This window comes from Musa acuminata, chromosome BXJ3-6 (genome assembly GCF_036884655.1).
Source record: "Musa acuminata AAA Group cultivar baxijiao chromosome BXJ3-6, Cavendish_Baxijiao_AAA, whole genome shotgun sequence".
NCBI lineage: Eukaryota > Viridiplantae > Streptophyta > Magnoliopsida > Zingiberales > Musaceae > Musa > Musa acuminata.
This window is the reverse complement of record NC_088354.1, coordinates 18,611,425-18,625,769: the sequence shown is the minus strand read 5'-3', so window position 1 is coordinate 18,625,769 and position 14,345 is coordinate 18,611,425.

The following is a 14,345-nucleotide window of genomic DNA, read 5'->3' as shown; positions in this document are numbered from 1 at the left end:
ACCAACAAGCATTTACTAAATTTTTAAAAATGGGGGATGTTACAATGATCGATGCGGCCGAGTGGCACGATTCGGGCGCAACATGACTGATGCGGCCGAGTGGCATGACTCAGGCACTATAGGACTAATGCGGCTGGTAGGACTCAGGGATTGTATGACTGATGCGGCCGAGCGGTGTGACTCGGGCACTATATGACTGATGCGGCCAAGTGACATGATTCAGGCGTAGCATGACTGATGCGGTGTTAGAACCCTTGCAGATTCTAAACTTGGGGTTGATCTCTTTAGGGGATCGGCCTCCTTGGAACTCTATAGGGGTTCCTCCCTCCAAGTTGCTGCTCAAAGGCTGCAGAAAAGATTCATCTATTGCTTATTAAAAGAGAAGGAATACATGGCTATTTATAGGGCTTCTAAACCCTAACTCCTAATAGGACTCCTACTTAAGACTCTTACTTCTAGCCAACTCCTAATAGGACTCCTACTCAAGACTCCTATTCCCTTACAACTCCTAATTCTTCTCCAAGAAAAAACCTCATACATGAATGCCCCTCACAATTAGGACTCTCCTAGCTAGAGTCCTAACAGAATGCCCCTCTCAATTAGGACTCTCCTAGCTAGAGTCCTAACATTTTTACATGATTGTCCCTCTCAATTAGGACTCTCCAAGCTAGAGTCCTAACAGACCCGCCCTCTTCAAATCAGCCTTGTCCTCGAGGCTGATGATTCATGAATTCTGGGAATTTGATCTTCAAGTCGTCAAAGTTCTTCCAAGTGGTATCTTCTTTTGGTAGGTTCGCCCACCGTATTAGCACTTCATTAGTGGGTCGTCGTCGTCGAGTCACGATCCGTCGATCAATAATGGCACTTGGCTGGGTCTGGAGTTCTCTTTGGGTAGTCATATTTGGTGGGTGGCTTTGGGCTGTCTCCAAGTACCTATTTAAAACTTCCGGTTGGCTGTTGGTTTGTGGGTGATATGTCATACTCCTTTTCAATTTAGTACCCTGCATATAGAATAACTTTGTCCAAAATCTGCTATTGAAGATGCAAGTAGAATTTGTCACAAGCACAATGCGTCCCTTATAGTGTAATTCTTTTGAGTCCCAATTGTAATGAGCCATGGGGCTTGGTGCTTCCTCCAATTTTTTTATAATCTTACTAGTATCTGAATCTTCCTGCCATTCCATCTTAATATCCTCAAGGAAGTCGCTGGTCGGAAGTGAAACGGTCGAAACTTCAACTTGCTCGGGTAGCTGCGAAAGCGCATCTGCAAGAACATTCTCTTTCCCCTTTTTGTAAGTTATTTCAAAATCAAATTCAAGAAGTTTTGTTACCCATTTTTGCTGCTCGGGGGAAGATATCTTCTGCTCCAAGAGATATTTTAGGCTTTTATGGTCGGTCTTGATTTGAAAGTATCGCCTGATCAAGTACAATCTCCACCTCGTTGCTGCGCGCACAATGGCGAGCATCTCCTTATCATATGTTGACATATTTTGATCGAAGGGAGATAATGCCTTGCTAGTGTATGCGAGCGGTCGACCATCTTGCATGAGAATGGCTCCAATTCTAACTCCAGATGTGTCGGCCTCAATAATGAAGGGTCGGTTGAAATCTGGTAGTGTTAGCACCGGCGTCGTCGTCATGGCTGCCTTAAGTTTGTCGAAGGCAGCGGAGGCTCTGTCCAACCATTGGAAGACATCTTTTTCTAGTGAGGAAGTAAGTGGTGCACTAATCTTTCCATAATTTTTCACGAACTTGCGGTAGTAGCTTGTTAAACCCAGAAAGCCATGTAGCAATTTTATGTTTCTCGAGGTCGGCCAGATTTGCATTGCTCCAATTTTGAAGGGGTCCACTGCCACACCTTCCTCTGATATGATATGCCCAAGATATTCCACCTTTTGTTGAAGAAAGCAAAAATTCGTGGTTGTTGTGTGTTCAAAAGGTGGTTTTCCGTATGTCTTCTTCGCATGCTCGTATTTGATGATACCCGGATCAAAGGTCCAGCTTTGTAAAGATTTGTGCTCCCTTTCATCTAGTAATTCATCTACTATTGGAATAAAGTATTTGTCCTTGATGATTATGCCATTGAGAGCTCGGTAATCAACACATATTCGCCTTGTTCCGTCCTTCTTGCGTACAAGTAGCACCGGCGAAGAGTAGAGGTTGCAACTTGGCCGAATAACTCCTGTTTCGAGCATTTCTTTTATAATCTTTTCTATTTCATCCTTCTGGAGATATGGATACTGATATGGCTGAGCATTTGCTGAAGATTTGCTTGGAAGAATCATTATACAATGATCATGCCGATAGGTAAGAGGTAGGTTGCGCGGTTCGTCAAATATATTTGAAAATTCAGCAAGCAAAGGAAGTAGATTTGGATCTTCAAATTCTGTTGGCTCTCCCTTAGTTTGCTGCTCAAGTTGTACTAAAAAGCCGCTGCATGCTTTATGCAAAACATTCTCCATTTGTTGTGTGCAAATCGTTGTTATGTCGCCCCCACGTTTCCCGTGCAATGTCACATGTTTCTCCTTACTGTAAAATTTCATAATTAGTTTCATAAAATTCCAAGAAATATCACCTAATGTCGTCAACCATTTAATTCTGAGCATGGCCTCATGATTGTTAAGAGGGAGAAGGAAGAAATCTGCAATTATCTCTTGGTCCTGCAGCAATAGTTTCTCCTGCAAGCGCCTATGATCACAATTCAAAATCCGTCCGTCGATGACCTTAACATCAAACCTGCAGCGATTCTCGATAGGTAATGATATCCGAACAGAAAGCTTACTATTTAGGAAGTTAGTAGTACTGCCCGTGTCGATGAGAACAGTGATTGGTTGTTGTTTGAGAAGGCCTCCAATTTTCATCGTTTGCGGGTTTGAGTAGCTAGCTAGTGTATGTACCGTAACTTCGGTCGGTTGTGGCTCTTCTTCTGCATCTTCTTCTTCATATTCAAAGCTCTCTTTTGGATGTTCAATGACCTCTTCTTCTATCGGTTCAATCATAAGAAGTCCACCTTTACTGCAGCGATGCTCACGGCTCCACGGCTCGTCACAATGCCAACATAACCCCTTCGCATATCGCTCCCGAAGCTCTTCTCCTGTTAACCTCTTTGGTGCAGGGACTTGGTCGACAGTAGGGGGGGCTGAGGGCTTCAATATTACTGGTTGAGGAGTGACCCTAGTCCTCCGAGCTTCATGGTTCAATTGCTCCTCTTGATGTCGTGCGAAAGAGATGGCTGCCATAAGCGTATACGGTTGTCGCGCTTTAACTTCTCCTCGGATCTCCGGCTTCAAGCCCTCAATGAAGGTCCTCAATAGCTGTTTTTGAGACCAATCATGATTTTGATTAGATAACCTTTCAAACCTGGTTTGGTACTCCTGAATGGTGGAGGTTTGTCGGATCTTTGCTAGTTGTTTGTCAATATTCTCGTAATCGGTTGGTCTGAAGCGAATCAGCAGTTCTTCTTTGAATTGTCGCCATGAAAGGACTCCATAAGTATGTTCAAACCAGTCAAACCATTGAATAGCATCCCCTTTAAGATGTATAGCTGCAATTTTTACCATAGATACATCCGCGGTTTTGTGGTACCGAAAATATCGCTCCGCATGCGAAATCCAACCAATCGGGTCTCCTTCTTCCCATCTTGGGAAGTCCACTCTCATGCATGGATAGTTGGGGTTGGTCATAGAGCTTCCCCTCTCTTGGAAGTCATCTCTTCGGGCTTGGTGTGATTGGGCAAAGCTCTCTCCTTGATATGATTTCTTCGGGCTTAGTGGTCGGCCCAATCTGAGTTCGGTAAAGAGCGTCCGAATCTTATCCTCCATTCGCGCCTCCAAGGCTTCGAATTTAGCATTGATTGCCTCCTTAGATGCCATAGTATATGGCCCCAAATCAATGATGTTAAGATCTCTCTTTTGCTGTTGGGTTAAAGGCATGTATAGGTTGAGAGAAGTGATGGTCGAAAGTGTTGGTGGATTGGTGGATGTAGGCTACGGTTTAGGCTTGTTTTGTGGCTGTTTTGGGTGCAGTTTGAGGGTGTGGTTTGGTAGAGTTTTAGGGCTCTGGATGAAAGTTTTGGATCTGTGGTAGATGGTAGCAAAGGTTTGACAGAAATCCGTGGAAGTTGCAGCAAGTATGTGCTGTCTTGTAAGAGTAGAATTGTCGTCGAAGAAACAACGGTTTCTCGACGTAATTTCCACCAAAAACTTAAGAGAATTGAGGAGGGAATTGATAGCAAAATCACAGTTTATATGACAGCAAGGATATCTAATTTAATCAAGAAAATTTCGGCAGTATAACAGCAAAGAAATTGGTGCAAGTTGCAATTGCAGAATTATCGTCGAAAAATTTCAGCGGGTTACGATGAAAATTTGCAGCAACATAAAATCGTTTTTAGAGATGAATTTCTTAATAGATCAATCTTAGATGGAAGCCAAGATGATATATGAAGTCTATAAGAAATTTCATTCAAAAAAGATTGCAAATAGATGGGTTAAGGCAACGATATGCAGTTGAAATTTTCTGCAGCATAGATTTTCAAGTGTAGCAGATTGGACATAAAAGATCAGTAGTTTATATTGAGAATTTTTCGATGAAACCAAAGGAAAATCTACTGTTAGGAAGTGTCAAAGATGTCATAAAAATTTCGTAGAAAATTGGATAGAAAAAGCACAGTAGCAAGATCAAACAGATGGTGCTATGCGGCTTGAATTCTGCAATTCAAGTGCAGCAGATTGGACATAAAAGATCAGTAGTTTATATTGAGAATTTTTTGATGAAACCAAAGGGAAATCCACTGTTAAGAAGTGTCAAAGATGTCATAAAAATTTCGTAGAAATTTGGATAGAAAAAGCACAGTAGCAAGATCAAACAGATAGTGCTATGCGGCTGGAATTCTGCAATATATCTTTCGTCGTAGAGATGAAAACTTTGTGACGAAAAGTTTATGCAGCAATATAGGAACGATTTTTTTTTTTTTGGATTTTCGAATAAGGATAACTAAATTGCAGCAGCAGTAAGGTAGGAAACCAGAACCTGTTGCAATTCACGGGGAGATCAAAGGATGATCCGTGGTGGTGGAGATGATGGCGGAATTCGGTGACGATCTTTTAAGCAATTGTGGGAATTGCTTTGGATGGTTGTGGAGGGTTGATGGATGGCTGTGAAAGGGCAGCGAGATGCCAAGAACGCTGCTCTGATACCAGGTGTTAGAACCCTTGCAGATTCTAAACTTGGGGTTGATCTCTTTAGGGGATCGGCCTCCTTGGAACTCTATAGGGGTTCCTCCCTCCAAGTTGCTGCTCAAAGGCTGCAGAAAAGATTCATCTATTGCTTATTAAAAGAGAAGGAATACATGGCTATTTATAGGGCTTCTAAACCCTAACTCCTAATAGGACTCCTACTTAAGACTCTTACTTCTAGCCAACTCCTAATAGGACTCCTACTCAAGACTCCTATTCCCTTACAACTCCTAATTCTTCTCCAAGAAAAAACCTCATACATGAATGCCCCTCACAATTAGGACTCTCCTAGCTAGAGTCCTAACAGAATGCCCCTCTCAATTAGGACTCTCCTAGCTAGAGTCCTAACATTTTTACATGATTGTCCCTCTCAATTAGGACTCTCCAAGCTAGAGTCCTAACATGCGGCCAAGTGGCGTGACTTGGGCACTATAAGACTGATGTAGCCGAGTGGCACGATTCGAGCACAGCATGACTAATGCGGCCGCACGACTCAGGCACAACATGACTGATGCGACCGAGCGGTGTGACTCGGGCGCAACATGACTGATGCGGCCGAGCGACGTGACTCGAGCACTGTATGACTGATGCGGCCGAGTGGCACGACTCGAGCGTAGCATGATTGATGCGGTCGAGTGGCACAACTCGAGCATAGCATGACTGATGCGGCTAAGTTGCATGACTCGGGAACTATATTACTGATGCGGCTGAGTGGCGTGACTTGCCACGTCAGTTTGTGCGAGAAATCATCGTCCTTCGATGGCTCCTACCTTGACGAGCAGTCTTTGCATTTAGCGGGAAGTTTCTACGTTTTGGCGGGAAGTTTCCTGCATTTTGTCACGGACAAACTTTGAAACAGGATGTTTGATGTAATGCTTATGTATGTTCATGTCTTTTGGTATGTTCATGTTTTGCACAGCATGTAGAGAGACGACCGATGGCTTAATAATCCCATTTTAGTTGGGTTTGGTGGCAGCTTTAGGCTTGTAAATAAAGGTTGTGTCATGTGGACACTTGTGAGAGATTTTCGGTATGTAGTGGATCATTTTGACCCTTTGTTGTGCAACTGTTCAGAGCTTGTAAAGTATGTTTATAATTTGCATTGTCTATGAAGTATTTCCTGGAATGTTTGCTTGTGGATCTCGAGTGAGGCGTTTTCTCTATCCCGTTCTCTCTTTTGTGGGTTCTAAGGGACCATGGGAGGCTTCGGGGAGGCTGACCTTTGCAGACGGACACGCAAGGGTGCCGCACGACTTAGGCAAAACCAGCTAAGTCTGTGACAGATGGTATCGGAGTGGGATAAGCACTCATAGAAACACTTAGCATGCAAACGTGGGGAACCTAACGGGGCTGCGTTGAGGGCAATTAGCACACATGTGGCCGTTTGGGGGAAAACGGGCATGGAGATGTAGGAAAAATGAGTCGCTTGGAGGAGCAAGTATCTGAGATTGGCATTCAGAGGAATGGCCAACCCTTCACACAAGAGGCATCATGAGAACAGGCAAGCTTGGAAGAGTGCGGAGCGCACAAAAGTTGGCATGGTTGAGTTTGAGCTACGGCTCAACGTTGACAACTATACTTGATGGTGCTCAAGGCAAGCGAGACGCTTGGTAAAGGATGAGACCATGTAAGGTGAAATGAGTTGCTCAGTGACCGAAAGAGTTATGCAAAGCTCACAGAGATGAGGGGAATTGCTAACTCAAAGAATTCGGTACTCATACATGGGCTTGTATGCGGACAATGGAATGTTCACGGCCATCCCAAGGCAACCAAAACTCGGTGCCATGGAGCATTAAAACTTTCTCTTCGACATATGAAGGATACATCCGTAGGAGGCTGAAGTGTGCAATGAGTTCAGCATGTTACTAGGCCTTGAGTGGTACAGCAGGGGCTATATTGACGTGGAGTCGCAATCTAGCAAGTGCGTTTGCAGGAGGCAGAACAATGCACAGTTTGTTCAGCAAATCAGAGTAGTCTAAGGGGATGGTGGTCTCCAAAACGAAGAGAGATATTGCTCCAATGGGATAATTATCCAGGAGGGATAAGTCCTGGCTCTCCAAAGGGAGAATCATGTGGGACGGACCTCACATGTTGAGGAGGAGTACCTCAACAAACAACAACTCCACGAAGTTCAATAGATTGAGCAAGCGGCGAAGAGTCATCGCATGATCTCGCTCGAGAGAATACATTGGTGGATGCATCGCGAGATCAAGTGGGGGAGCGACCCAAAGCAACACATATAAAGGCACACTTAGAGTTGATATGGAGATCAGACTCAAGGGAGGGTTGACCCATGGAATGGTGGGCGCGAGGGCCACCATCAACTCAATGCAAAAAACGAGGAGCGGAGCAACTTGGGTGTAACTTGGCGAAGTACCCAAGCCGTATGAAGGAAGCCAGCATAGAAGATGGAACATGGAGAAGAGGCACAGTGCTTTCCTTGGACAGAGGTCAAGGACATGAACTCTTGCAGAGGCAAGAGCAGGATCATGTTGTTCTATAGGTCCTTCATTCTGACAGAGCAGAGTCATCTTGCATAGTGCCAAAGACGAAGGGAGCTTCTGGGCACATACACCTTATCTCGGAAAAGCATTTGATGGAGGAACTAAGGTGACTCAATTTACAGAGGCAAAGTTGGGTTTAGAAGGCCTTGGCAAGAGGCAAGAGGATGCGGAGGCGAGTACTCTTGAAGAATATGCCACAGTGTTGCCATTCAAGTTGCCATGAAGGAAGCGGTGTGCAGCAGAAATTGTGTTGGTAGGGGCAAAGGCCCAGGATCCAGACAATGGTGCACTAATTACAGCGAAGTCAGGGGACTTCAGGAGCTACTGTTGAATCTCGGATTTTGATGATGAAGTCAATTGTCATTTGTTAACTAATCTATATGTTGAGATAAGTGTGCAGGATTAACTACGATGAAAGTAAGATATGCAGTAGGAGTTGCGCCGGAGTCAAGACAATGATCACGTTGGGAATTCGAGAGTTCGACGGAAGTTCAGACAGTCGTCGGAGGTTCTGCGGGAACAAATCCGAGAAGTCCATGAGCTTGCCAAAGAAGCTCGTCGGAACTCGCTAAGTGGATCGTCGCAAGTCCAGGAGTTTGCAGGAAGTCCGCAGGAGCATCACCGAGGGTTCATCGGATGATCGACGGAAGTTCGCCGGAAGCTCGCCGGAAGAAGCGATTGATGCACCGGAGCAAGTTGCAGTAAATATCTTAGGAAACATCGTAGTTAGCACAATGATTAAGTTGGAAATGGGAGGTGATCCCATTAACTTAATCTTGGGGCAATTGGGCCCCTGAAACACCCAAATTGGGTCGAATGGATCAACCCATTCAGACCCTGATTTCTGCCAGGCGGTTGAACCGCCCTAGCCAGGCGGTGGCACCGCTTGGGCTCAGTCTCCGAGCGAGACTGGGCGGTGCAACCGCCCCTGACAGGAGGTGGCACCACCGGAGCTCGGTCTTCGAGCTCTGGTAGGAGGTGTAACCGCCTCAGTCAGGCGGTGGCACCGCCTGAGCTCGGTCTTCGAGTTCTGGCAGGAGGTGCAACCGCCCCTGATAGGAGGTGGCACCACCCAGAGGCTCAGTCTTCGAGCTCTGCCAGGCAGTGCAACCGCCTTAGTTAGGCGGTGCAACCGCCAGATCCCGAAATTCCGGGAATTGACAGTTTTGAGCTCGGAATTCAAACTGGGTTGGGGCCTATAAATACCCCACCCTTTCAGCACTAAAAGGGCACTCAAACACACCGAAATCCTGATCTTATTCTGTGATTTTTAGAGCTCAAAATTATTGTAAAAGCCAAAAGTTATTCTCCCTCTTTTCTTCCAAGTTCTGATCTTTAAAGAGAGGAGAGAAAATTCTGTAAGGGTTGTCTCCTAAGCCCGTCAAAAGGAGTGAAACTGTAAAAGGGTGGTTGGCCTTCGCCTATTGAAGGAAGGCCTCTAGTGGACGTCGGTGACCTCATCGGTGGAGGAAGCCAAAAGTGGATGTAGGTCAAGATTGACCGAACCACTCTAAATCTCGGTTTGCATCTTTGAGCATATTATCTTTACTGCAAACCTCCTCAAAAGCTTACTGCTTTCTGCGCATATACGATTGGGTTTCAAGCTTTGCACTTTCCGAATCGGCGTTTAGACGTAAATCAGTTTTATCGTACGATCATCATATTTCAGTTTGCGTTTACGTTTTGATTTCTATCATAATTGCAAACTACCTTTATATCCTTGCTTTAACTACATCTCGCTTAATCAAGTGATTTACGAATCAGCATTTAGACGTAAATCAGTTTTTTTCGTATGAATATCATATTTCAGTTTGCGCCTACTATCTGATTTGAACCATAACTGCAAACCGCATTTATATCTTTGCTACATCTCGCTTAATCAAAAGTTAAAGTGATTTACGAATCGACTTTCTTACTAAAATCACTTTTATTGAACGAACGCAGTTTTTTTTTTAATCGTAGAAGGTTTTCCGCTGCACTAATTCACCCCCCCCCCCCTCTTAGTGCTCTTGATCCTAACAATTGGTATTAGAGCGAGTTTAACTCTCAAACGGATTAAAACCCAAGAGAGATGGCATACGCCGGAAACCAAGAGGGCCATTCTATTACACGTCCACCCATGTTCAATGGGACGGACTACACCTATTGGAAGACCCGAATGAGGATCTTTCTTATTTCTATGGATTTTGAACTTTGGAATCTTATCGAAAATGGATTTTCGAAGTCTTCTCTTCCAATGATCGATTGGAATGAATTGGAGAAGAAGGTTTTCGCTCTTAATGCAAAGGCTATGAATGCATTATTTTGTGCACTTGATAAAAATGAGTTCAACCGTGTTTCGGTTTGTGAAACCGCATTTGATATTTGGCACACACTCGAAGTGACTCACGAAGGCACAAGTAGAGTGAAAGAGTAAAAAATCAATCTTTTGATACATTCTTTCGAACTTTTCCGGATGAAACCGAGTGAGACTATTGGCGACATGTTTACCCGTTTCACGGATGTCGTCAACGGTCTAAAAGGACTCGAAAAAAGTTTTTCGGATTTTGAGCTCGTAAATAAGATTCTAAGATCCCTTCCTAAAAGTTGGGATCCTAAAGTCACTGCTATTCAAGAGGCGAAAGATCTAAACAACTTCCCTCTTGAAGAACTAATCGGGTCATTAATGACCTACGAGATGACTTGCAAAGCTCATGAAGAGCAAGAAGACATCCTTCCAAAGAACAGGAAGGATATGACACTCAGAACTTTAGAAGACCACTTGAGCAAAAACTCAAGTGATGAGGACTATGACGATGACGTGGCACTTCTAACAAGAAAATTTAAAAAATTCATTAAAAGAAACAAGTTTAAGAATGACACAAAAAATAAACTTGAACCCAAGAAGGACCAAGTTATTTGCTACGAGTGCAAAAAGCCGGGACACTACAAAAGTGATTATCCCCAAGTCAAAAAGAGAACATCAAAGAAGAAGGCGCTCAAAGCAACGTGGGATGACTCGAGCGCGTTCGAAGAAGAGGAGTCCAACACCGAGCAAGTTGCTCATTACGCCTTAATGGCCATCGGAGAGGAGGTAACGAATTTAATAGATGCAGATTTATCATTTGATGAATTATTAAATGCCTTCCATGACTTATTTGATGAATGCAAGATTATTAGCAGAAAATACAAATTGCTAAAAAAGGAGCATGATAGTCTTACTTGTAATTTCGATAAGTTAAAAACTGAATATCATGATAGTTTAGGTTCATGCATAAAATGCCATGATCTAGAAACTCTCCAAAAGGAAAACTCGCTACTTAAAGACACCTTGAAGAAATTCGAGGTTGGTAGCAAGTCTTTGAACATGATCCTTGCAAACAAGGGTCACGTTCCCAAAAGAAGTGGAATCGGATTTGTGAGAAGTCATCACCAAAATCCAACCACCTTCATAAAAGGCCCCATCTTACATGTTCGACACCAAAGCAAATGCAACTTTTGTTGCAAACTTGGACACAAAACGTATTATTGTCCATTCAAGAAAATTAGTCCGAACAGATTAATTTGGGTTCCTAAAGGAACCATGATAAATTCTATGCAACATGATAAAAAATGTAGATCTATTTTTGAGGCACCCAAAAGAAAATGGGTACCTAAAGATCATCCTTTCTTGTAAAGACATAAAACATCATAAGCTGGGAGCAAGAAATAATATCCTGCTATTTGGATTCTCGATATTCATGACCTGAGATCCAAAAAGAACTCGCGATGCTCTCTAGCCTAAATAACAAAAGAGGATTAGAAAATTAAAATTACAAATGCGATATAGATACAATCCTATTTGATCCCTCAGAATTGGAAACCCATGATTCTCACTTCACATATCCTCTGGATTTTCGAACCCATTGATGTCATCCGTTCGTTACTTTCGAATCCAACTATATCATGAACTTGCAAGGCTTATTAACTTGAACAATCTATCACAAACATGTGCACGACATTTAGAGTATGCACATCATAAGATCTATCTTGATCATGCAAAATTTCTTATCTTACAATGAAAATTCTTACGTAATTACGTAAGTAAAGTTGATTGCTCTAAATGAAAATTCTTCTTAAGTCAAAAACATTCAAATCAGATCACACTACAGTCAGAACAAGTGCTCACCGCCTGCAAGTGGTGGCACCGCCCCAATTGGAGGTAGCACCTCCGGCTATCACGTGTTGCAAGTGGTTGCACCGCCCGCAATTCTGCCTCTTTTTAACCCGAGCTAGGGCCGGCGGTGGAACCGACCCCAACTCACTCCCTTCCCCTCTTTACTCTTCCAAAGCTTCGCCACCTCCATTTCACCCCTCATACCATCCCAAATACTCCTCATTTTGAAGCAAAAGATCAACAATCTCTCCTTCTATTGAAGATCTCACTAAGCAGTAGTTATGGGGTCTAGAAGATCCTTAAGGGACAAAGGGAAGAGGAGATTAGTGGAAGATTTTGATTTTACCCTTTTCGATTCAAAATATCATGCTGAAAAGTTTTCCTCTTTCGAACTTAGGAGTGTCAATAAGGGAAAACATGTAGATTTAAATGAACTACGAGACTAGAGATAATCCAATGGTTTGCAAACTTAGATCTACTCCCTATTTTATAAATTAGTGAACCCATCTATCCAAGACTTGTTAGACTATTTTGCAACAATATACAAGTAGATGAAGAAGAATGAATGTCTACCTATCTCTTAGGACAACACATCTCCATTACGGATAAATTCATTTGCGACATGATAGGCATTCCCCTAAAAAATAGAGGACTTTATTTTAGAGGATCATGGGATGATGAAACTATTGGGACAACATATGTTGAAGCCTTAGGAACAATTTTTGCCAATCCCAACTTAGCATTTGTTCCTAAAAGTTGTGAACATCTACTACCACTAAACACTAAGGTACTTCATCATATCCTAACTAGCATCATTCTCCCTAAACAATACCGTCATGATGAAGTAAGCCAAATAGAATTAGGAACTATGTATTGGATCATGAAAGGACATGACATCTGTCTTGGTTATCTTATCCAGCAAAACATATTAGAACTATCTAAGAAAGACCTATGCTTCCATATGGTGGTATAATCACTAGAATACTGAAAGCATACGATATTCCAATACCACCGGAAGAAGAAGTAATAAAAGTAGATAGGTTTAGCATAATAAATAAAAATCTACTTCACCGATTAAGATGTGTTTATAGAAATGGTAACTGGGTTAGAATGCCTAGAAGAACCGATCCCCCCCAACCTGAACCGGAACCGGAAACACCAGTCTTTAGGGGTACTCAATCTCCTCCGATCTGTCCCTTTGAGGAAACACATTCATTTGAGCAAGCTACTGCATCATCTATCGAAGATATTGGGATTCGGATGGACCGATTTGAACAAAGACAAGAACAGCTTGAACATCGACAATATCAAATCCTATCTGAGCTGCAGCAAATTCATCGATAATTTGACTCTTTATTTAGGCACTTTAATTTTCCACCTCTTGAATGAGCTTGTATGTGAACACAATCACCTATTGTTATTGTAAACTCTTTATGTTACTCACCATGATGCCCTTTGCCTTGATCCTTGATATGGTTACCTGATGTATTTATTTGTGAGCATATGCAGAGTTACAAACATCTCTCATTGTTTAATCTCGTTATTCATTGTCGGATTTTACATTGAAACTAAATGTTTTTATAACGACTTTGAAAACCTTGTGCCTTGATTTTCATGATAAATATGATTTGAGAAAATGATATACCAATGCAGTTGATGAGTCATGACATTGTCATGATATTATTATTGCCATAACACTAAACATCAACTAGTTGATATTTTTACAAAACCTCTAAGTGAAGAACAATTTGATTTCATAAGAAGAGAATTAGGAATGTTGATGTGTCCGAATACATAAACTTGTTGAAATTATTTTTCGGACTTTATTGATTGATTGATCAATTTCACTTAATTGCTATGATGATTTTACACAATTACATGTTAGAAATTGTGTATGAATATAAAAATTTCCATGATGATAAGCATGTTTTGTCTTCATGATCATATTTGAAAATCAATAGCATAGTCTCGTCCGAATGCATGAAAGTCTTAATTTCGTTTTCGGATTCTCTTAAAAATCGGAGTTTCTCGATACATTATCCTCTTCCGGACTTAATAAAGCATGTGTCATAACGAGTTTAATTCTCATCATTGTTGACATATGAAATACATCTCTCATACACCTATGTGAAGAATATTCTTTAAAGAAATGGATTTAATAAAATGATTCCTGATTATATGAATGATAGTGTTTTTACTAACAAGGATTCGTTTCTAATACATATCTTGATCCTTATGAAAATGAAGCAAGATTTAATCTCTCATCAATTTTAACTTCATTTAAAGTAAACTCACAAATATATGGTGGAGATGCGGGGTAAAAACAGAATTGATATCTCCATGTCATGGTTGCATAATTGACTCACTATTGAAAATGATATGAACCTAGTAAAGGCATCACACTTATGCTCAAAATTCGCTTATATTGTTCTCCTGGTATCACAATTACCATGCTTTTTGTTGATGACA